General features: G+C 38.3%; 1 protein-coding gene and 1 pseudogene across 1 annotated transcript in view; one reads left to right on the plus strand and one right to left on the minus strand.

Moving 5' to 3' along the window:
- AGBL4 (AGBL carboxypeptidase 4) overlaps window positions 1-24065 on the plus strand; it is a 1423919-nt gene that overhangs the window by 575007 nt on the left and 824847 nt on the right. The window lies entirely within an intron of this gene.
- Window positions 21260-21379, minus strand: LOC123860574 (U4 spliceosomal RNA; annotated as a pseudogene).

Here is a 24065-nt window from a genome sequence, read left to right on the forward strand (position 1 = left end):
GTTCAGGTTTTCTATTTCTTCCTGGTTCAGTTTTGGTAGTTGATACATCTCTAGGAATGCATCCATTTCTTCCAGATTATCTAATTTGCTGGCATAGAGTTGCTCCTAATATATTCTTATAATTGTTTGTATTTCTTTGGTGTTGGTTGTGATCTCTCCTCTTTCATTCATGATTTAGTTGATTTGGGTCATTTCTCTTTTCTTTTTGATAAGTCTGGCCAGGGGTTTATCAATCTTGTTAATTCTTTCAAAGATCCAGCTCCTAGTTTCGTTGATCTGTTCTACTGTTCTTTTGGTTTCTATTTCATTGATTTCTGCTCTGATCTTTATTATTTCTCTTCTCCTGCTGGGTTTAGGCTTTATTTGCTGTTCTTTCTCCAGCTCCTTTAGGTGTAAAGATTAGGTTGTGCATTTGAGACCTTTCTTGTTTCTTGAGAAAGGCTTGTATTGCTATATACTTTCCTCTTAGGACTGCCTTTGCTGCATCCCAAAGATTTTGAATAGTTGTGTTTTCATTTTCATTTGTTTCCATGAGTTTTTTTAATTCTTCTTTAATTTCCTGGTTTACCCATTCATTCTTTAGTAGGATGTTCTTTAGCCTCCATGGATTTGAGTTCTTTCCAACTTTCCTGTTGTGATTCAGTTCTAGTTTCAAAGCATTGTGGTCTGAAAATAGGCAGGGAATGACCCCAATCTTTTGGTACTGGTTGAGACCTGATTTGTGACCTAGGATGTGATCTATTCTGGAGAATGTTCCATGGGCAGTAGAGAAGAATGTGTATTCTGTTGCTTTGGGATGGAATGTTCTGAATATATCTGTGAACTCCATTTGGTCCAGTGTGTCATTTAAAGTCTTTATTTCCTTGTTGATCTTTTGCTTAGAGGATCTGTCCATTTCAGTGCAGGGGGTGTTAAAGTCCCCCACTATTATTGTATTGTTTTCAATGTGTTTCTTTGCTTTGTTATTAATTGCCTTATGTAATTGCCTGCTCCCATGGTAGGGGCATTGATATTTACAATTGTTAGATCTTCTTGTTGGATAAACACTTTAAGTAGGATATACTGTCCTTCCGCATCTCTTATTACAGTCTTTGGTTTAAAATCTAATTTGTCTGATATAAGGATTGCCACCCCAGCTTTCTTTTGGTGTCCATTAGCATGGTAAATGGTTTTCCACCCCCTCACTTTCAATCTGGGGGTGTCTTTGGGTCTAAAATGAGTCTCTTGGAGACAGCATATCGATGGGTCTTGTTTTTTAATCCAATCTGATAGCCTGTGTCTTTTGATTGGGGCATTGAGCCCATTTACATTCAGGGTAACTACTGAAAGATAGGAATTTAGTGCCATTGTATTGCCTGTAAGGTGACTGTTACTGTATATTGTCTGTGTTCCTTTCTGGTCTATGTTGCTTTTAGGCTCTCTCTTTGCTTAGAGGACCCCTTTGAATATTTCTTGTAGGGCTGATTTTGTTTTTGCAAATTCCTTTAGTTTTTGTTTGTCCTGGAAGCTTTTTATCCTCCTTCTGTTTTCAGTGACAGCCTAGCTGGATATAGTATTCTTGGCTGCATATTTTTCTCTATTAGTGCTCTGAATATATCATGCCAGTCTTTCTGGCCTGCCAGGTCTCTGCGGATAGGTCAGTTGCCAATCTAATATTTCTACCATTGTAGGTTACAGATCTCTTCTCCCGAGCTGCTTTCAGGATTTTCTCTTTGTCTCTGAGACTCGTAAGTTTTACTATTAGATGTCGTGGTGTTGACCTATTTTTATTGATTTTGAGGGGGGGTCTATGTGCCTCCTGGATTTTGATGCCTGTTGCCTTCCCCAAATTAGGGAAGTTCTCTGCTGTAATTTGCTTCATTATACCTTCTGCCCCTCTCTCTCTTTCTTCTTCTTCTGGGATCCTAATTATTCTAATATTTTTTCATCTTATGGTATCACTTATCTCTCGAATTCTGCCCTCGTAATCCAGTAGTTGTTTATCTCTCTTTTTCTCAGCTTCTTTACTTTCCATCATTTGGTCTTCTATATCACTTTTTCTCTCTTCTGCCTCATTTATCGTAGTACTTAGAGCCTCCATTTTTTTATTGCATGTCATTAATAGCCTTTTTGATTTTGACTTGGTTAGATTTTAGTTCTTTTATTTCTCCAGAAAGGGTGTCTCTAATATCTTCCATGCTTTTTTCAAGCCCAGCTAGTATCTTTAGAATGGTCATTCTGAACTCTGGTTCTGACATCTTACTAATGTCTGTATTGATTAGGTCCCTGGCAGTTGGTACTGGCTCTTGTTCTTTTTTTTTTTTTTTTTAGGTGATTTTTTCCATCTTGTCATTTTGTCCAGAGGAGAATAGATGAATGAGAGAACAAAATGCTAACAGGGTAACAACAACCCCAGAAAAATGTGCACTAAAGTAATCAGAAGAGACCTGAAACTGGGGGAAAAGAAAGGGAAAGAAAGAATAAAGAAAGAAAAAAAAAAGGAAAAGAAAAAGATAAAACAAACAAACAAAAAAACAGAATATGATCATAGATGATCAGGCTGGTACCTAAGATCAGTGTCACACACTAGATCTTGGGCATATTTTGGTCTGTCAGAAGAAATTACCTCCCAAAGTTGTTTGTTTTTTTTTTTTAAAAGATTTTATTTTTTTATTTGACAGAGAGAGACACAGTGAGAGCAGGATTACAAGCAGGGGGAGAGAGAGAGGGAGAAACAGGCTTCCTGCGGAGCAGGGAGCCCGATGCGGGGCTCGATCCCAGGACCCTGGGATCATGACCTGAGCCGAAGGCAGACGCTTAACGACTGAGCCACCCAGGCACCCCCCTCCCAAAGTTTTAAAGGAAGAAAAGCTTATATATATACAAAAATAACGGTAAATACGGTGAAGGGTTTGAATATGAATGTAACGATGAAAATTATAAAAGATTTTATAAAAGAAATTGATAAGAAATTGGTTGAAAAAAGAAAGAAGAGGATTTAAAAAAAAAGGGGGGGGGGAGAATGTGACCAGGCAGGAGAATAGAACAAAGCCATACACTTTTTCTGTTAGAAGAAACTGTATCCCAAAATTTTAAAGAGAGAACAACTTATATATATACCAAAATAAGCTTAACTACTATGAAGGGATAGAATATGAGTCTAAAAATGGAAAATGAAAAAGATTTTTTAAAGAAGGGATTGATAAGATGTTGGTTGAAAAAGGGAAAAAGAAAAATTCAAAACAACAAAAAAGAAAAAGCTAAAAAAGAAAATTAAAAAAATTAACTTTGAAAGACTAAAGAATCTTGGGAAAAAAGCCATGAATTCTATGTACAGTATTCCCCTAGCTCTGGAGTTCTGCCGTTCTCATTGATGGGTAAACTTGATCTTGGCTGGCTGTTCTTGCTGATCTTCTGTGGGAGGGGCCCGTCGCAGTGATTCTCAAATGTCTTTGCCAGAGGTGGAATTGCCCCACCCTTGCTGGGTCTGGACTAAGTAATCTGCTCAGGTTTGCTCTCAGGAGCTTTTGTTCCCTGCAAGCTTTCCATACAGCTTTGGAGGATGAGAGTGAAAATGGCAGCCTCCCAATCTCTGCCCCGGAGGAGCCAAGAACTCAGGGCCCCACTCCTCAGTGAGCTCCCAGAGAAAAGCAGTCAGTCCCTTCCAGCTCCCCGGTCTCCAGCCACACTCTGTGCTCACCCAGTCTGTGACCGAGCGTTTCTACGACCCCGTTTGGAGTCTCCAGACCCAGAAGATTCCTGCAGTGCGCTCCCGCGCCGCTTCTCCTGGGGGAGGAAGGTGAGTTTCCTGGGATATGCCGCTTGTTGGGTCCCTGCTTGAAGAGTAGTGGTCCGACTGTGCCACGGATCATGGTTTATGGCAATCCCGAGCTGAGAGCCCACTCCTCTGCTCCATCTCTGCAGCCAGCTTCCCTGCTCCAATACCTGGGAGCTCTGCCACACTCAGGTACCCTTGGTCTTTCTGTGACCTCAAGGGTCCTGAGACCACACTGTCCTAGCGAGGGTTCCACCCCCCTCTTAGCCACTGGAGCAATGTCCCTCAGCTGAGCCGACTTGTAAAATTTCCGATTTTGTGCTCTGCTATCACTTGCCAGTAGTTGCTGACGGAGACCCCCTCCCCTGCCATCTATCTTCCCAAATATCACCTCAGATTCACTTCTCCACACGTCCTACCTTCCAGAAAGTGGTCGCTTTTCTGTTCAGAGAGTTGCTGCTATTCTTTTCTTCGATCACCTGTTGAGTTTATAGGTGTTCAGAATGGTTTGATCCCTATCCAGCTGAATTCCTGGGATCAGACAAAAGTTAGGTCTCCTACTCCTCCACCATTTTGCTCCTCCCCTCTATTCCACATTTTAAAATTAACTGTGTTTTCGCATGCTTGCTTGTTTCTCAGTATTTTGGACCATGAATTGTTGTTCCAAACGGGTCTCATAAATCACTTTCCAGGCAGCAGTGGTCTATATGGTTCTTGGATTTGAATTCACATGGTGACCAAAGGAATTTGTGCATTCATTTTTTTTTTCAAAGTTGACATCCTTTCTTGTTTCATTAAAAAACATGACTTTTTTCCCTAAAGATATGGAACAATCAATCTCATTTGTCTCCTTTGTGAGATTTGCCCTGTTGTAGAAACAGAATTCTTTCTGCAGTGTGGAAAATGGATCGGAGAGAGAGAAATCTGAGGCTGAGAGAATAAGAGGCTCTTAAAAGTAGCCAGTGGCTATAGAAGATGGTGACTTAAAGCAGTGGAGATGGAGAGAAATGGAATTTCTTGAAATTTATTTCAAGATTTCTGGCTTTAATGGTTCGAGAGTTATACTGCTTACTGAAAAGGGGGGACAAAAGACGAAGAGCAGGTTTTTGTATTTGGGAGCATTTTTAACATATTGTATTTAAAGTATCCAAGGCAACCAAGGGGGTTGTCTATAAGTAATTGAATATACTTCCTGAAACTCAGAGGAAGTATCTTCTTTGGAGATTTATATTTACAAGTATTGATCATATTCATGGTACCTGAAACATAGGTGTTTATGCCATCATCCGGTATGAAAAGAGAGTCAGGGTCCAAATTATTTTTAAGAAACATTTAGGAACACACAGAATAATAAGAGTCTACAAAAGACACCAAAAAAGAACAGTTATAGGTAGAGGAAGAAACCTAGGAAGTCAAGGGAACATTAGTGTCATACACTGCTGGGAGGTCAAGTAAAGCACTTAGAAAAATTCCATGAGTTAGCAAAAGAAGGTCTTTAGTTAACTTCAGAAAAGCAGTTTAAAAGGTGTGGCTGTTTGGGATCTAGTGATAATGTAATGTATTGAAGAATGTGTGGGGACAAAGGAAATAGAGATAGTAAACACACTCATTAAGAAGTTACTTTATACTTTATTTTAAAATAATCTGGAGCGTCACTTGGCTGGCTTAGTCAGTAGAGCATACTACTCTTGACTCAGGGTTATAAGTTTGATCCCCATGTTGGGTATTAAGGAGGGCACGTGTTGGGAGGAGCACTGGGTGTTACACGCAACTAATGAATCATTGAACACTATAACAAAAACTTATGATGTACTATATGTTTGCTAATTGAACATAATTTAAAAAATAAAATCTTTAAAAAATACATAAAAGTAAATTAAAAATAAAATAATCTAGAAGTTCTCATCAATTCCACTTTTTGTAATCCTACCCTCCATGTCCAATCTATCACTAAGTCAACTAAGTTTATCCTCAAAACATAACCCATTTCTTCTATTTCTTCTTCCCTACTACCACTTTAATCAAAATCACTATCATTGTTTACTTGGACCATGGCAATATCTCCCATCTTATCCTCCTGCTTCCAGAGTAATCTTTTGAAAACATAGAGCCTTTTGTTCTCCTGCTTAAAACCCATTAATGGGTTTCCCTAGTACTTATAATAAATTCCAAAAATCGTACTCTGGCTTCTACATCTATCCACCATCAAGCTTCTGCCTACTTCTTCAACTTCATCTTACACACTCTGTTTATGTCCACTATGCTCTAGCCACACTAATATATTTATTCCTTAAATAATTTGTGTTTGTCTCTACTCTAGCTTTTTGCAATAGCTGTTTTCAATGCCTGGGATCTCTTTCTCTAGATCTTTATCTTGTTCCTTTATTTAAATTTCACTTTAAAAGTCCCCTCTTCAGTGATGAGTTTCCAGACCACACTATATAACAACCCTGTACTTTCTCCTCTTATTTACTTTGCACAGTATCTGTAACTCTTTAATATTTTCTTTGTGGGTTTTTCTGTTTATTTTTATTTGTATTCTCTTCAATAGAAAGTGAGCACTCGATGTTGTATGTAAGTGATGAATCACTAAATTCTACTCCTGAAGCCACTATTACCCTATATATTAACTAACTAGAATTTAAATAAGAACTTGAAACAAACAAACCAAAAAATGCCAAATGCAAAAGACAAAAGACTTATCAGGAAAAATACTAATTGACCTTTGATAGCTTACTAAATACCAGAAATTGTGCTAAAAAAAAAAAAAAAAAGAACGAAAGCTCCATAAGTGCAGAAGCCTTTCTATTCTATTCATTTTATTTCTGCACCGAGCTCAAATTTTGGCACATGGTAGGCCTCCAAATAAATTTTTGAGATGCATATGTGGATAGATGGATGAATGGAGTTTTAAGGAGGTTGGGAGAGCTAGTGTTCTGGCTACAGAAAGGGAGTCAAAGAAAGCTAATTTGAAATTGGAGAGACATGAGCATATGTAAATGCTGCTGGGAAGGAACCAGTATAAGGGAGAAGATGAAGTAAAATAAACACACAGGAGGATAATATGACTGTCATTGTTCATTTTTGACCAATTTATCATTTTAACCAACTTGTTTTTGACCTAAATACTTTTGACCCAATTCTATGTTATCAATTTTACTTGTGTGTTGTTGAAAGCTGGATAATTGTATTATCATGAGTTATTTTGTAATTAGAGAAGGCCCTGGCACAGTTAAAGAAGAGTGTTGCCAGAAACCAGGGGTCTGACTTCTGTGGGTATCTGGCCTCAAATGGCCTCAGGAAGGAAATTATTGGAGAGAGCTTCTGCCTATCCTGCACCATTGTTTCTATCCCCTGGCCTCACTACGGTATGTTGGACAGATGGGAGACAACTGATGCAGAGAAAGACCCTTTGCTTTGTGGGGAGCGATCTTTGACAGCAGCCATTGCATACCGAGCTCCTCCTCTCCAGAGGCCCAGAGCATGCCTGTGTTTACTCATTCTCTTACTACTGAAACAGTACACTTTACATAGTGAATTTTAAGCAATGCTGAAGTAGAGAGAAGGTTAGACTGACATGTAGTGAATTTCTTGCACCAAATACATCTTTGCCATGGAAATTCTTAATTTAAGAAACTTTTAATGCATCTTCAGGTTTTCTTTTCTTTTTTTCTTTCTTTCTGAGAGAGAGGGGATGTTTATATCTCATTTATGTTAAAATACTAACTGCTCATGATGTGCCTGGAATATGAAGCAACAGCAATGAGGGGTGGGAACAGGCTGACCTTATGTTCCTATATTTCTTAAAGAAGCTTGCCACTTTTAAAAACTGGTTTTGGCTCAATGGGTAAAGCAGGATTGTTGAACATGAATTTCAGATCGATCTCTTGCCTCTGACAGTTACTGCAAGAGTTCCAATCACATTAGCACCTCTTCAGCTTGAGCCAGAATTTATAGCATAAATTCAACATTTTTCAAATCTTAATCAACCTAGAGGTCATTCTCCTCAAAGTGTAGTTTTGCTGCTCCCACCAGAAAATCAATGGGGAAGGGCTGATACTTTCTTCCTGCCATAGCACCAGACACAAAATGAAATGCTCCAGTAAGGTTTGCTTCATATTCAGCTGGAGTCTTAGAGAATTTTTTGTTTTAATACCAATGGCACTTTGATCCCCAATGTGTAGGTCCTACCTAGGGGAAGCAGTCCAGTCAGCAGTAGCATAATTAGATTTTAAAAAGGAGAAGCTTTGATCTTGTTCTTCTTTGTTTTAAAAAGCTCTTATTTCTATTGTTTATAGAATAAAACCCCAATTCTTTGGCTTGGTAATCAGAACTCTTCATATACCACCTTGTCAGCTTAGCACATTGCTTGGCATAGAGGAGTGCTCAAGAAATAATTTTTTGAGTAGTTGAATAAATGAATCTGTCCTTGGACATCCACATCAAACTTCTCCCTATAAAATAATATACCCTCAAACTTTCAGGTCTTTATTCACACAACTCTTCGAACTTAGTGCCCCCTTTCTCTCTAATACCCTAACAAAATATTCTTGTTCCTTTGAGATCTGGCTCAGGGGTTACCTTTGTGAAACTTTTCTGACTCCTATTCCAAGCCAAGAAGGGCTCTAGTTGTTTCTTCCTATGTGGTCCCACTGCACATTTCTGTACCTCCATGATAGTTCTTGACAGTATTTTCAAAATAGGTATGGATGGGCCTGATTCTCTGTTTGATAGAATGTGAATTCTGTCAGAGGCAGCACCTTGTTTCATCAGCACTGAGGGTGTTAAAACATATCAGTTGAATTAAATCAATATTCTTTACAAAGCAAATTTTCTAAGATATAAAGTCACAGGATTGGGAATGAGAAGTTTTCCACCCAATTGTATGATCTTGGTCTAGCTCTCTGGACCTCAGTGTCTTAATCAGGTGATACAGTGGCCTAACTGATCACTAAAATTTACTTTTACTTTATCATCATCATTATTATTATTGTAATATTTGTTATTGTTGTAATATTGTTATTTTATTTTTGCTGCTACTACTACCTCAATTAACCATGCTAGTAGCACCATTATTGGAGTCCCTACTATGTGTTAGGCTCTAAGAACTTAACTTACATATTGCATTTAATCTTCAAAACATTCACATGAGTTAGGTGTTATTACCTTCATTGCACAAAGATGAGAATTGATGCTCATAAGCTAAGAAACTTGTCTGAAGTCACACAGATATAATGTGACAGAACTAGAATTTAATTCCAGTATTTTGACTTCCAGTTCCTAAGAAATAAACTTTTCATTCATTATACCAATTATTTTGAATGCAAGAAAAATGCATGTCTTACTAGAAATAAGTAATTATTTATAATTAAAAATAATATAACCTCATGAAAGACATGGAACCAGAGACCTCTAAGGAAAACAAAGAAGAGTAAAGCACTCATAATTCTACTAACCAGTGAGAACCCATGTTAACATGCTTGTGAATTTCCTTTAAGTATTTTCTCTATGCTTTTTATCTTCTTTATCTTATTTTATCTATCTTTCAAGTATATTTATATATGTATATGTGTTTACACAGTTGGCAACTGCATATTAGTTGAGGTCTAAAACTGGCATGGTGAGGCAAAACTAGTGTGTAGAAGCTGTAATTCTTTTGCCATTGTCTGGCCTGAGCCTCATGTATATTAGTGGTTCACATATTCAGGGATTGCTCCTACAACAAATACATTTGAGGCATTTGGGCTCTGGCTCATACCAGCAAGTGTCTCCTCCAAGTGCCAGAGTTAGATAACTTTAATTCATTGGCAATATTAGAGTTTTTGAAGGATGGCATAAGAACCATTTGGGAGAAGAAATGAATTTGAACTGACTGAATTTCCTCTATTGGGGAAAAAGAAAAGCCATTCTTGAGTTTGATGAAAGCCCAATTCTTGAAAAAGATTCAGACTTTGAGATTATATTAACTGGATTACTAATTCCAGGATCTATTAATTCTTTACTCAGGAACCTGAGATGTATATCACTTTAGAAGCTTGATAAGGTCTGAGGAGAAACCTCAGTCTGAGAAGGTTGAAGTCATTTGTTTTAATTCAGACGCTTAAGAGATGATGGGCTGAGGACTAAATCTTAGTATGGTAAAGAAGTAAGCATTACTATTGATTCAGCATCTATTTTAGCCTCACACTGTTAGATCTTTGCCATATATTTTATTGTTTTACACTCTCATTGACTCTGTAAGATGAATGTGTTATCTCCCTTATAGAGAAGAGAAAACAGAGATAAAATAATCTGCTTAAGGTTGCAAGCATCTAACAAATAGCAGTGTCAGCATTTGAATCTTTATCTAAGTGGCTCCAAAATCTGTGTTCTTTTAGCAATACCATAGTTCTGAGGCTTTCCAACTCCCAGAATAGAGCTCTTTCTAGCTCTTGCAGACATTTTATGGAATAGATCATTATGACTATAAGGGGATAGAGGTTTCATTTTTTTTAAAGATTTTATTTATTTATTTGAGAAAGAGAGAATGAGAGAGAGAAAGCACATGAGAGGGGGGAGGGTCAGATAGAGAAGCAGACTCCCCGCCGAGCAGGAAGCCCGATGTGGAACTCGATCCAGGGACTCCAGGATCATAACCTGAGCCGAAGGCAGTCGCTTAACCAACTGAGCCACCCAGGCGCCCCTGGAGGTTTCATTAAAGGAATTAGATATTACATAACTGTGGGAGGATCTAAGGAAGTGATGATTAAGAAGGGGGAGTTGGAGGATCAGAGAAGGATCACCACCCTGTCAGTCTGAGAAGCATGATGTCAAAGTGAGACAGCAGTGTATGATCATGGAGAGGTCTATGGAAAGCCACTGACTCTGTGTAGCTACTGATGATGGGAGTCTGCAGCCAGACATCTTGTGGTAGGTCTGGGTTCTCTATTTAGTAGGGCCAGCAATAAAGGGAAAGAGCTGAAATTAGAGCAGGGGAGAGGAAAGACAAGCTGTAATCCTTGAGATACCTCTGTGTCTGATGTTACAACATCTGACTAAGCAAAGATCTACGGAGACTAATGGCTGCTGCTTTATTATCACCTTCCAAATCATGCAGTTTCCTCATTTGACCAACGTTAAGCCAAAACCACACAGGAAAAGTCATTCTGAAAAACATAGTTCCCTGTTTAGCTACATCTTCCACAGGAGCCATTTGGACAGTTTTGGAGGCTGTTATGCTCCAGAGGAAATGATGTCCAACTAGCTATTCTGAAGCCAAATATCTATAGCAGAACTGTCCAATAGGACTTTCTGCAATGGTGGAAATGTTCTGTATCTATGATGCTTAATACCGTAGCCATTAACCACATGTGACTATTGAGTTCTTCAATTGTGGCCAGTATGACTAAGGAACAAAATTTTAAATTTTATGTCATATTCTTTACGTTAAGTTTAAATAGCCACATGTAGCTAGTGACTATGATATGAGACAGGCAAATCTGTAGCCTCTGTCACTTCAGCACCTGGGCACACTGTGGCAGTAACAGATGTCGAGATCAAATTACATCTAGAACAGCCAGTTCTCAGAACAGAGCTTATCCATAGTGTGGGCTCAGTAAAGGCTGAATGACTCTCCTAAGTTCATTTCTTTTCCTCTGTATTCTGCTTTTCTTCCAGTATTCTCTCTCTTTTTGAAAATTTTTAAAACTTTTAATTCCAGTATAGTTAACATACAGTGATATATTACTTTCAAGTATACAATATAGTAATTCAACAATTCTAAACATTACTCAATGCTCATCACAAGAAATGTACTGTTTAATCCCCATCAACTCTTTCATCCATCTCTGCACCCACCTCCCCTCTGATAACCATCATTTGTTCTCTATAATTAAGAGTCTGTTTCTTGGTTTGTCTCTTTCTCTCTTTTTTTCCCTTTGCTCACTCATTTTGTTTTTTAAATTCCACATATGAGTGAAATCATATGGTATTTGTCTTTCTCTGACTGACTTAATTTGCTTAGCATGATATTCTCTCTCTCCATACATGTTGTTGCAGATGGGAAGATTTCATTCTTTCCTATGCCTGAATAATATTCCATATGTGTCCATTCTATCAATGTACACTGGGCTTCTTCCATAGTTTGGCTATTGTGAATAGTGCTGCTATAAACATAGGGGTGCATACATCCCTTCAAATTAGTGTTTTTGTATTCTTTGGGTAAATACCCAGTAGTGCGATTACTGGATCATACGGTAGCTCTACTTTTACATTTTGAGGAATCTCCATATTGTTTTCCACAGTGGTCACACCAGTTTGCATTCCCACCAACAGTGCATGAGGGTTCCTATTTCTCCACATCCTTGCCAACACTTGCTGTTCCTTGTGTTTTTGATTTTAGCCATCCTAACAGGTGTGAAGTGATATCTCATTGTAGTTTTGCTTTGCATATCCCTGATGATGAAGGAAGTTGAACATCTTTTCATGTGTGTTGGCCATTTTCATGTGTTCTTTGAAGAAATGTCTGTTCATGTTTTCTGCACATTTATTAATTGGATTATTTGTTTTTTGGGGTGTTGAGTTGTATAGGTTCTTCATATATTTTGGAAACTAACCTTTTATCAGATACATCATTGGCAAATATCTTCTCCCATTCAGTAGGCTGCCTTTTTGTTTTGTTGATTGTTTCCTTCACTGTACAGAAGTTTTTTTTTATTTTCATGTGGTCCCAGTAGTTTATTTTGGCTTTTATTTCCCTTGCCTCAGGAGATATATCTAGAAAAATGTTGCTATGGCCAATGTCAAGGAAATTACTACCTGTGCTCTCTTCTAAGATTTTTATGGTTTCGGGTCTCACAATTAGGTCTTTAATCCATTTTTTAGTTTAGTTTTGTGTATGGTGTAAGCAAATGGTCCACTTTCATTCTTTTGCATGTAGTTGTCCAGTTTTCCCAAAACCATCTGTTCAAGAGGTTGTCTTTTTCCCATTGCATATACTTTCCTCTTTTGTTGAAGATTAATTCACTATATAGTTGTAGCTTTATTTCTGCATTTTGTATATGGTTCTATTGATCTATATGTCTGCTTTGTGCCAGTATCGTACTGCTTTGATTACTACAGCTTTGTAATATAACTTGGAATCTGGAATTGTGACAACTCTGGTATTGTTTTTCTTTTTTAGGATTGCTTTGGCAATTTGGTGTCTTTTGTGGTTCTATACAAATTTTAGGATTGTTTTAGTCTGAAAAATGCTGTTGGTATTTTGATAGGGATTGCATTAAATGTGTAGATTGCTTTGGGTAGTATAGACATTTTAACAATATTTTTTCTTCTAACCCATGATCATGGAATGTCTTTCCATTTCTTTTTCTCGTCTTTAATTCCTTTCATCAATATTTTATAGTTTTCAGAGTACAGGTCTTTCACCTCTTTGGTTAAGTTTATTTTTAGGTACTTAATTATTTTTGGCACATTTGTAAATGAGATTGTCTTCTTAATTTCTCTTTCTGCTGCTTCATTATTAGTTTATAGGAATGCAGCAGATTTCTGTGTATTGATTTTGTATCCTGTGACTTTGCTGAATTTGTGTATCAGTTCTAGTAGTTTTTTGGTGGATTCTTTTGGGTTTTCTACATAGAGTATCATGTTGTCTGCGAATAATGGAAATTTGACTTCTTTCTTGCCTATTTGGATGCCTTTTATTTCTTTTTGTTGCCTCTTTGCTGTGGCTAGGACTTCCAGTACTGTGTTGAATAAAAGTGGTGGGACTGGATATCCTTGTCTTATTCCTGACCTTGGGGGAAAAGCTCTCAATTTTTCCCCATTGAGTATGATTATTGCTGTGCGTTTTTCACATATGGCCTTTATTATGTTGGGGTTTATTTCCTCTAAAACTACTTTGTTGAGGGTTTTTATGATGAATGGATGTTGTACTTTGTCAAATAATTTTTTTTGCATCTATCGAAATGATGAAATGTATCATGTTGATTGATTTGCAAATATTAAACCACTCTTGCATCCCTGGAATAAAACCCATTTGATTGTAATGAATGATTTTTCTAATGTGCTCTTGGATTCAGTTTACTATTATTTTTGTGAGGATTTTGCCATCTATGTTCATCAGAGATACTGACTTGTAGTTCTCTTTTTTGTGGTGTCAGACACAAAAGTTAAATTATCTGGTTGGTGTTGTCAGGGTAATGCTGGCCTCATAGAATGAATTTGGATGTTTTCTTTCCATTTCTATTTTTTCGAATAGTTTTAGAAGAATAGGTAATTACTTGTCTTTAAATGTTTGGTAGAATTCACCTCTTAAGCCTTCTGGCGCTGGACTTTTGTTCATTGGGAGTTGTTTGATTACTGATTCAATTTCACTGCTAATAGTTGGTCTGTTGAAATTTTCTATTTTTTTTTCATCCTTCCTTCTTTTTTCTTTTAATTCTTATGTTAATCCCCTACATTACATCATTAGTTTTAGATGTAGTGTTCCATGATTCATTTTTTGTGCATAACACCCAGTGCTCGATGCAGAATGTGCCCTCCTCAATACCCACCACCAGGCTAACCCATCCTCCCACCCTCCTCCCCTCTAGAACCCTCAATTTGTTTTTCAGAGTCCATCGTCTCTCATGGTTCGTCTACCCCTCCAATTTCCCCCGCTTCATTCTTCCCCTCCTGATACCTTCTTCTTCTTTTTTTTTTCTTAACATATATTGCATTATTTGTTTCAGAGGTACAGATCTGAGATTCAACAGTCTTGCACAATTCACAGTGCTTACTAGAGCACATACCCTCCCCAGTGTCCATCACCCAGTCACCCCATCCCTCCCACCCCACCCCCCACTCCAGCAACCCTCAGTTTGTTTCCTGCGATCAAGAATTCCTCATGTCAGTGAGATCATATGATACATGTCTTTCTCTGTTTGACTTATTTCGCTCAACATAATACCCTCCAGTTCCATCCACGTTGTTGCAAATGGCAAGATCTCATTCCTTTTGCTGGCTGCATAATATTCCATTGTGTATATATACCACGTTTTATTTATCCATTCATCTGTCGGTGGACATCTTGGCTCTTTCCACAGTTTGGCTATTGTGAACATTGCTACTATAAACATCAGGGTGCACGTACACTTTCGGATCCCTACTTTTGTATCTTTGGCGTAAATACCCAGTAGTGCAATTGCTGGATCATATGGTAGCTCTATTTTCAACTTTTTGAGGAACCTCCATACTGTTTTCCAGAGTGGCTGCACCAGCTTGCATTCCCACCAACAGTGTAGGACGGTTCCCCGTTCTCCGCATCCCCACCAACATCTGTCGTTTCCTGACTTGTTAATTTTAGCCATTCTGACTGGTGTGAGGTGGTATCTCATTGAGGTTTTGATTTGGATTTCCCTGATGCCGAGCGATATTGAGCACTTTTTCATGTGTCTGTTGGCCATTTGGATGTCTTCTTTGGAAAACTGTCTGTTTATGTCTTCTGCCCATTTCTTGATTGGATTCTTTGTTCTTTGGGTGTTGAGTTTGATGAGTTCTTTATAGATTTTGGATACTAGCCCTTTATCTGATATGTCATTTGCAAATATCTTCTCCCATTCTGTCGGTTGTCTTTTGGTTTTGTTGACTGTTTCCTTTGCTTTGCAAAAGCTTTTTATCTTGATGAAGTCCCAATAATTCATTTTTGCCCTTGCTTCCCTTGCCTTTGGCGATGTTTCTACGAAGAAGTTGCTGCGGCTGAGGTCAAAGAGGTTGCTGCCTGTGTTCTCCTTTAGGATTTTGATGGACTCCGGTCTCACATTGAGGTCTTTCAACCATTTGGAGTCTATTTTTGTGTGTGGTGTAAGGAAATGGTCCAGTTTCATTTTTCTGCATGTGGCTATCCAATTTTCCCAAAACCATTTGTTGAAGAGACTGTCTTTGTTCCATTGGACATTCTTTCCTGCTTTGTCGAAGATTAGTTGACCATAGAGTTGAGGGTCCATTTCCGGGCTCTCTATTCTGTTCCATTGATCTATGTGTCTGTTTTTGTGCCAGTACCATGCTGTCTTGATGATGACAGCTTTGTAATAAAGCTGGAAGTCCGGAATTGTGATGCCGCCAGCTTTGCTTTTCTTTTTCAACATTCCTCTGGCTATTTGGGGTCTTTTCTGGTTTCATACAAATTTTAGGATTATTTGTTCCTTTTCTTTGAAAAAAGTGGATGGTATTTTGATGGGGATTGCATTGAATGTATAGATTGCTCTAGGTAGCATTGTCCTCTTCACAATATTTGTTCTTCCAATCCATGAGCATGGAACGTTTTTCCATTTCTTTGTGTCTTCCTCAATTTCTTTCATGAGTATTTTATAGTTTTCTGAGTACAGATCCTTTGTCTCTTTGGTTAGATTTATTCCTAGGTATCTTTTGGTTTTGGGTGCAATTGTAAATGGGATTGACTCCTTAATTTCTCTTTCTTCTGTCTTGTTGTTGGTGTATAGGAATGCCACTGATTTCTGTGCATTGATTTTATATCCTGCCACTTTACTGAATTCCTGTATGAGTTCTAGCAGTTTTGGGGTGGAGTCTTTGGGGTTTTCCACATAAAGTATCATATCATCTGAAAAGAGTGAGAGTTTGACTTCTTCTTTGCCGATTTGGATGCCTTTTATTTCTTTTTGTTGTCTGATTGCTGTGGCTAGGACTTCCAATACTATGTTGAATAGCAGTGGTGAGAGTGGACATCCCTGCCGCGTTCCTGACCTTAGGGGGAAAGCTCTCAGTTTTTCCCCATTGAGAATGATATTCGCTGTAGGTTTTTCATAGATGGCTTTTATGATATTGAGGTATGTACCCTCTATGCCTATAATCTGAAGAGTTTTGATCAAGAAAGGATGCTGTACTTTGTCAAAAGCTTTTTCTGCATCTATTGAGAGGATCATATGATTCTTGTTCTTTCTTTTATTAATGTATTGTATCACATTGATTGATTTGCGGATGTTGAACCAACCTTGCAGCCCAGGGATAAATCCCACTTGGTCATGGTGAATAATCCTTTTAATGTAGTGTTGGATCCTATTGGCTAGTATTTTGGTGAGAATTTTTGCATCCATGTTCATCAGGGATATTGGTCTGTAATTTTCCTTTTTGATGGGGTCTTTGTCTGGTTTGGGGATCAAGGTAATGGTGGCCTCATAAAACGAGTTTGGAAGTTTTCCTTCCATTTCTATTTTTTGGAACAGTTTCAGAAGAATAGGTATCAATTCTTCTTTAAATGTTTGGTAGAATTCCCCTGGGAAGCCATCTGGCCCTGGGCTTTTGTTTTTTGGGAGATTTTTGATGACTGCTTCAATTTCCTTAGTGGTTATAGGTCTGTTCAGGTTTTCTATTTCTTCCTGGTTCAGTTTTGGTAGTTGATACATCTCTAGGATGCATCCATTTCTTCCAGGTTATCTAATCTGCTGGCATAGAGTTGCTCCTAATATGTTCTTATAATTGTTTGTATTTCTTTGGTGTTGGTTGTGATCTCTCCTCTTTCATTCATGATTTTGTTGATTTGGGTCATTTTTCTTTTCTTTTTGATAAGTCTGGCCAGGGGTTTATCAATCTTGTTAATTCTTTCAAAGATCCAGCTCCTAGTTTCGTTGATCTGTTCTACTGTTCTTTTAGTTTCTATTTCATTGATTTCTGCTCTGATCTTTATTATTTCTCTTCTCCTGCTGGGTTTAGGCTTTATTTACTGTTCTTTCTCCAGCTCCTTTAGGTGTAAGGGTTAGGTTGTGTATTTGAGACCTTTCTTGTTTCTTGAGAAAGGCTTGTATTGCTATATACTTTCCTCTTAGGACTGCCTTTGCTGCATCCCAAAGATTTTGAATAGTTGTGTTTTCATTTTCATTGGTTTCCATGAGTTTTTTTAATTCTTCTCTAATTTCCTGGTTGACCCATTCATTCTTCAGTAGGATGCTCGTTAGCCTCCATTTATTTGAGTTCTTTCCAACTTTCCTCTTGTGATTGAGTTCTAGTTTCAAAGCATTGTGGTCTGAAAATAGGCAGGGAATGATCCCAATCTTTTGGTACCGGTTGAGACCTGATTTATGGCTTAGGATGTGATCTATTCTGGAGAATGTTCCATGGGCACTAGAGAAGAATGTGTATTCCATTGCTTTGGGATGGAATGTTCTGAATATGTCTGTGCAGCCCATTTGGTCCAGTGTGTCATTTAAAGTCTTTATTTCCTTGTTGATCTTTTGCTTAGACGATCTGTCCATTTCTGTCCAGGGGGTATTAAAGTCCCCCACTATTATTGTATTGTTGTCAATGTGTTTCTTTGCTTTTGTTGTTAATTGGCTTATATAATTGGCTGCTCCCATGTTAGGGGCATTGATATTTACAATTGTAAGATCTTCTTGTTGGATAGACCCTTTAAGTAGGATATAATGTCCTTCCGCATCTCTTATTACAGTCTTTGGTTTAAAATCTAGTTTGTCTGATATAAGGATTGCCACCCCAGCTTTCTTTTGGTGTCCATTAGCATGGTAAATGGTTTTCCACCCCCTCACTTTCAATTTGAGGTTGTCTTTGGTTCTAAAATGAGTCTCTTGCAGACAGCATATCGATGGGTCTTGTTTTTTAATCCAATCTGATAGCCTGTGTCTTTTGATTGGGGCATTTAGCCCATTTACATTCAGGGTAACTACTGAAAGATAGGAATTTAGTGCCATTGTATTGCCTGTAAGGTGACTCTTACCGTATATTGTCTGTGTTCCTTTCTGGTCTATGTTGCTTTTAGGCTCTCTCTTTGCTTAGAGCACCCCTTTCAAGATTTCTTGTAGGGCTGATTTTGTGTTTGCAAATTCCTTTAGTTTTTGTTTGTCCTGGAAGCTTTTTATTTCTCCTTCAATTTTCAATGACAGCCTAGCTGGATATAGTATTCTTGGCTCCATATTTTTCTCATTTAGTGCTCAGAATATACCCTGCCAGTCCTTTCTGGCCTGCCAGGTCTCTGTGGATAGGTCTGTTGCCAATCTAATGTTTCTACCACTGTAGGTTACATATCTCTTCTCCCGAGCTCCTTTCAGGATTTTCTCTTTGTCTCTGAGACTGGTAAGTTTTACTATTAGATGTTGTGGTGTTGACCTATTTTTATTGATTGTGAGAGGGGTTCTCTGTGCTTCCTGGATTTTGATGCCTGTTTCCTTCCCCATATTAGGGAAGTTCTCTGCTATAATTTGCTCCAATATACCTTCTGCCCCTCTCTCTCTTTCTTCTTCTTCTGGGATCCCAATTATTCTAATGTTGCTTCATCTTATGGCATCGCTTATCTCTCGAATTGTGTCCTCGTGATCCAGTAGTTGTTTATCTCTCTTTTTCTCAGCTTCTTTATTTTCCATCATTTGGTCTTCTATATTACTGATTCTCTCTTCTGCCTCATTTATCCTAGCAATTAGCGCCCCCATTTTTGATTGCACCTCATTAATAGCCTTTTTGATTTCTACTTGGTTAGATTTTAGTTCTTTTACTTCTCCAGAAAGGGTTTCTCTAATAACTTCCATATTTTTTTTAAGCCCAGCTAGTATCTTTAAAGTGATGATTCTGAACTCTAGATCTGACATCGTACTAATGTACGTATTGAGTAGGTCCCTGGCAGTCGGTACTACCTCTTGTTCTTTTTGTTGAGGTGATTTTTTCCATCTTGTCATTTTGTGCAGAGGAGAATAGATTAATGAGAGAATAAAATGCTAGCAGAGTAACAACGTCCCCAGAAAATATACTCTAAACAAATCAGAAAAGACCTGAAGCAGTGGAAAAAGAAACAGAAAGAGAGAAAAAAGAATAAGATAAAGATCAAAACAAACAAAACAAACAAAACAAAACAACAACAACAAAAAAATCCAGAATGTGATCAAATATGATCAAGCTGGTATATAGATCAGTGCCACACACTAGATTTGGGGTGTATTTTGGTCTTTTAGAAGAAAGTGCCTCCCAAAATTTTAAAGAAAGAAAAACTTATGTATGTACAAAAATAAGGGTTGATATGATGAAGGGATGGATTATGACTGTAAAGATGGAAATTATAAAAAATTTTATAAAAGAAATTGATAAGTTGTTTGAAAAAAGAAAGAAGAGGATTTAAAAAAAGAAAAAAGAAAAAAAGGGAGAGAACGTGATTCAGCAGGGGAGTAGAAAAAACCATATACTAGAGATTTAGGGTATATTTTAATCTGTTGGAAGAAACTATCTCAAAATTTTAAAGAGAGAACAACTTATATATATATATGCCAAAAATACAGGTAACTACTATGAAGGGATGGAATATAACTCCAAAATGAAAAATAAAAATGTTTTTTAAAAAAAGGGATTGATAAGATGGTTGAAAAAGGGAAAAAGAGAAATTCAAAAAAAAAAAAAAGAAAAAAGACAGTCAAAAAAAAATTAACTTTGAAAGACTAAAGAATCATGGTAAAATAGCCATGAATTCTATGTGCAGTATTCCCCTAGCGCTGGAGTTCTGCCATTCTCATTGATCGGTAAACTTAGTCTTGGCTGGCTGTTCTCGCTGATCTTCTGGGGAGGGGCCTGTTGCCGTGGTTTCCAAATGTCTTTGCCGGAGGCGGAATTGCCCCACCCTTGCCCCCTCCCAGCTAAGTAATCTGCTCGGGTTTGCTCTCCCGGGCTTTTGTTCCCTGTGAGCTTTCCGTACAGCTTTGGAGGCGGAGAGTGAAAATGGCGGCCTCCCAATCTCTGCCCCAGAGGAGCTGAGAACTCGGGGCCCCGCTCCTCAGTGGGCCCCCAGAGAAAAGCTGTCAGTCACTCCCCTCTCCCCGGTCTCCGGCTTCACTCCATGCTCATCTGGCCTGTGACCGCGCCTTTCTATCTCTGGCACCCAACCCCGGGTGGAGTCTCCAAACCCAGCAGATCCCTGCGGTGCACTCCTGCGCAGCTCCTCCTCGGGGAGGAAGGTGAGTCTCCCCGGATCTGCTGCTTGTTGGGTCCCTGCTGGAGGAGCAGTGGCCTTACTGTGCCGCGGATCACGGTTTATGGCAACCCCGAGGTGAAAACCCACGCCTGGGCTCTGCCTCTGCAGCCGGCTTCCCTGCTCTGTTACATGGGAGCTCTGCCACACTCTGGCATCCCCAGTCTTTCTGTGACCCCGAGGGTCCTGAGACCACACTGTCCCGGAGGGTTCCACCCCCCACTTAGCCACCAGAGTGACGTCCCTCGGCGGAGCAGACTTTTAAAAGTTCCGATTTCGTGCTCTGTGGTTCTATCACTTGCCAGAAGCGGCCGACGGAGGCCCCTCCCCCGCCATCTATCCTCCCGAATATTGCCTCGGATTCACTTTTCTGCACGTCCTACCTTCCAGAGAGTGGTGGCTTTTCTGATGAGAGAGTTGTTGCTCTTCTTTGCTTCGATCTCCTGTTGAGTTTGTAGGTGTTCAGAATGGTTTGATCCCTATCCAGCTGAATCAAAATTTTCTATTTTTTTTTAAATTCAGTTTTGGTAGGTTATATGTTTTTAGGAATTTATCCATTTCTTCTGGTCTGTCCAATTTGTTGGCATATAATTTTTCACAACATTCTCTTACAATTGTTTGTATTTTTCTATTAGCAATAATCGCGCCTCAGATAAACCTCATTGGCTACGATACTGCCACTACATCTGATGTTACGTGTTATTGCTCCTCCTTTATTTCCAATTTTGTTTATTTGAGTCCTCTCTTTTTGTTGATGAGTCTGGCTAGAGGTTTATCAGTTTTGTTGATGTTTTTCAAATAACCAGCTCCTGGTTTCACTGATCTGTTTTATTGGTTTTTAGTTTCTATATCAGTCATTTCTGCTCTAATATTTATTATTTATTTTTCCTTCTTTCTGCTGGTTTTGCATTTCATTTGTTCTTTTTCTAGCTCCTTTAGGTGTAAGTTTAGGTTATTTATTTGAGATTGTTCTTCCTTCTTAAGGTAGACTTCTATTGCTATAAAGTTCCCTCTTAGACTGCTTTTGCTGTATCCCAAAGATTTTGGACTACTGCATTTCCATTTTCATCTGTTTCCATGTAATTTTTTATTTCTTCATTGATTTCTTGGTTGACCCATCCATTGTTCAGTAGCATGTTACTTATCCTGCATGTATTTGTGTTCTTTTCAGATTTTTTCTTATGATTGATTTCCAGTTTCATAACATGATGGTCAGAAAAGATGCAAGATATGACTTTGATCTTTTGAATTTGTTGAGACTTGCTTTGTGGCCTAATATGTCATCTGTTCTGAAGAATGTTCCATGTGCACTTGAAAAGAATGTGTATTCTGCTGTTTTAGGACAAAATCTTCTGAATATATCTGTTAATTCCATCTGGTCCAGTTTATCATTCAAAGCCATTATTTCCTTGTTGATCTTCTGTTTGGATGATCTATCCATTGATATAAGTGGAGTGCTAAAGTCCCCTACTATTACTGTATTACCATAGATTAGTTTCTTTATGTTTGTTATTAGCTGTTTTATGTATTTGTGTTTTATATATATGTGCTTCTATGTTGGGTGCATATATATTTACAGTTGTTATATCTTCTTGTTGGATTGTCCTCTTTATTATAATATAGTGTCCTTCTTTGTCTCTTGTTACATTTTTTTTTAATTTTTTTTTTTATTAACATATAACATATTATTTGTTTCAAGGATACAGGTCTGTGACTTATCAGTCTTACACAATTTACAGTGCTCACAATAGTATATACCCTCCCCAATATCCGTCACCTAGCCACCCAATCCCTCCCACGCACCTCCACTCCAGCAACCCTCAGTTTGTTTCCTGAGATTAAGAGTCTCTTATTGTCTGTCGCCCTCTCTGCTTTCATCTTCTTTCATTTTTCCCTCCCTTCCCCTATGGTCCTCTGTCTTGTTTCTCAAATTCCTCATATCAGTGAGATTGTAGGATACTTATCTCTGATTGACTTATTTCACTTAGCATACTACCTTGTAGTTCCATCCATGTCGATGCAAATGGAAAGAGTTCATTTTTGATGGCTGTATAGTATTCCATTTTATATATATACCACATCTTCTTTATCCATTCATCTGTTAATGAACATCTTGGCTCTTTCCACAGTTTGGTTATTGTGGACTTTGCTGCTATAAACATTGGGGTGCGTGTACCCCTTTGGATCACTACATTTGTATCTTTGAGGTAAATACCCAGTAGTGCAATTGCTGGGTCATAGGGTAGCTCTATTTACAACTTTTGGAGGAACCTCCATACTGTTTTCCAGAGTGGCTGCACCAGCTTGCATTCCCACCAACAGTGTAGGAGGGTTCCCCTTTCTCCGCATCCCCGCCAACATCTGTTGTTTCCTGACTTGTTAATTTTAGCCATTCTAACTGGTGTGAGGTGGTATCTCATTGAGGTTTTGATTTGGATTTCCCTGATGCTGAGCGATGTTGAGCACTTTTTCATGTGTCTGTTGGCCATTTGGATGTGTTCTTTGGAAAAATGTCTGTTCATGTCTTCTGCGCACTTCTTGATTGGATCATTTTTTCTTTGGGTGTTGAGTTTGATAAGTTCTTTATAGATTTTGGATAATAGACCTTTATCTGATATGTCATATGCAGATATCTTCTCCCAAACTGTCCGTTGTCTCTTGATTTTATTGACTTTTTCCTTTGCTGTGTAAAAGCTTTTTATTTTGATGAAATCCCAATAGTTCATTTTTGCCCTTGCTTCCCTTGCCTTCGGTGATGTGTCTAGGAAGAAGTTGCTGTGGCTGACGTTGAAGAGGTTGCTGCCTGTGTTCTCCTCAAGGATTTTGATGGATTCCTGTCTCACATTTAGGTCTTTCATCCATTTTGAGTCTATTTTTGTGCATGGTGTAAGGAAATGGTCCAGTTTCATTCTTCTGCATGTGGCTGTCCAATTTTCCCACCGCCATTTGTTGAAGAGACTGTCTTTGTTCCATTGGATATTCTTTCCCACTTGTTGAAGATTAGTTGACCATAGAGTTGAGGGTCCATTTCTGGGCTCTCTATTCTGTCCCATTGATTTGTGTGTCTGTTTTTGTGCCACTACCATACTGTCTTGATGATGACGGCTTTGTAATAGAGCTTGAAGTCTGGAATTGCAATGCCACCAGTTTTGCTTTTCTTTTTCAACATTCCTCTGGCTATTTGGGGTATTTCCTGTTTCCATACAAATTAAGGAGTATTTGTTCCATTTCTCTGAAAAAAGTTGATGGTATTTTGATAGGGATTGCACTGAATATGTAGATTGCTCTATGTAGCATACACATTTTCACAATATTTGTTCTTCCAATCCATGAGCATGGAACATTTTTCCATTTCTTTGTGTCTTCCTCAATTTCTTT

The sequence above is a fragment of the Mirounga angustirostris genome, unplaced genomic scaffold (assembly GCF_029215605.1).
Source record: "Mirounga angustirostris isolate CCGP_5_RB_7025 unplaced genomic scaffold, mMirAng1.0.hap1 SCAF_4, whole genome shotgun sequence".
NCBI classification, from domain to species: domain Eukaryota; kingdom Metazoa; phylum Chordata; class Mammalia; order Carnivora; family Phocidae; genus Mirounga; species Mirounga angustirostris.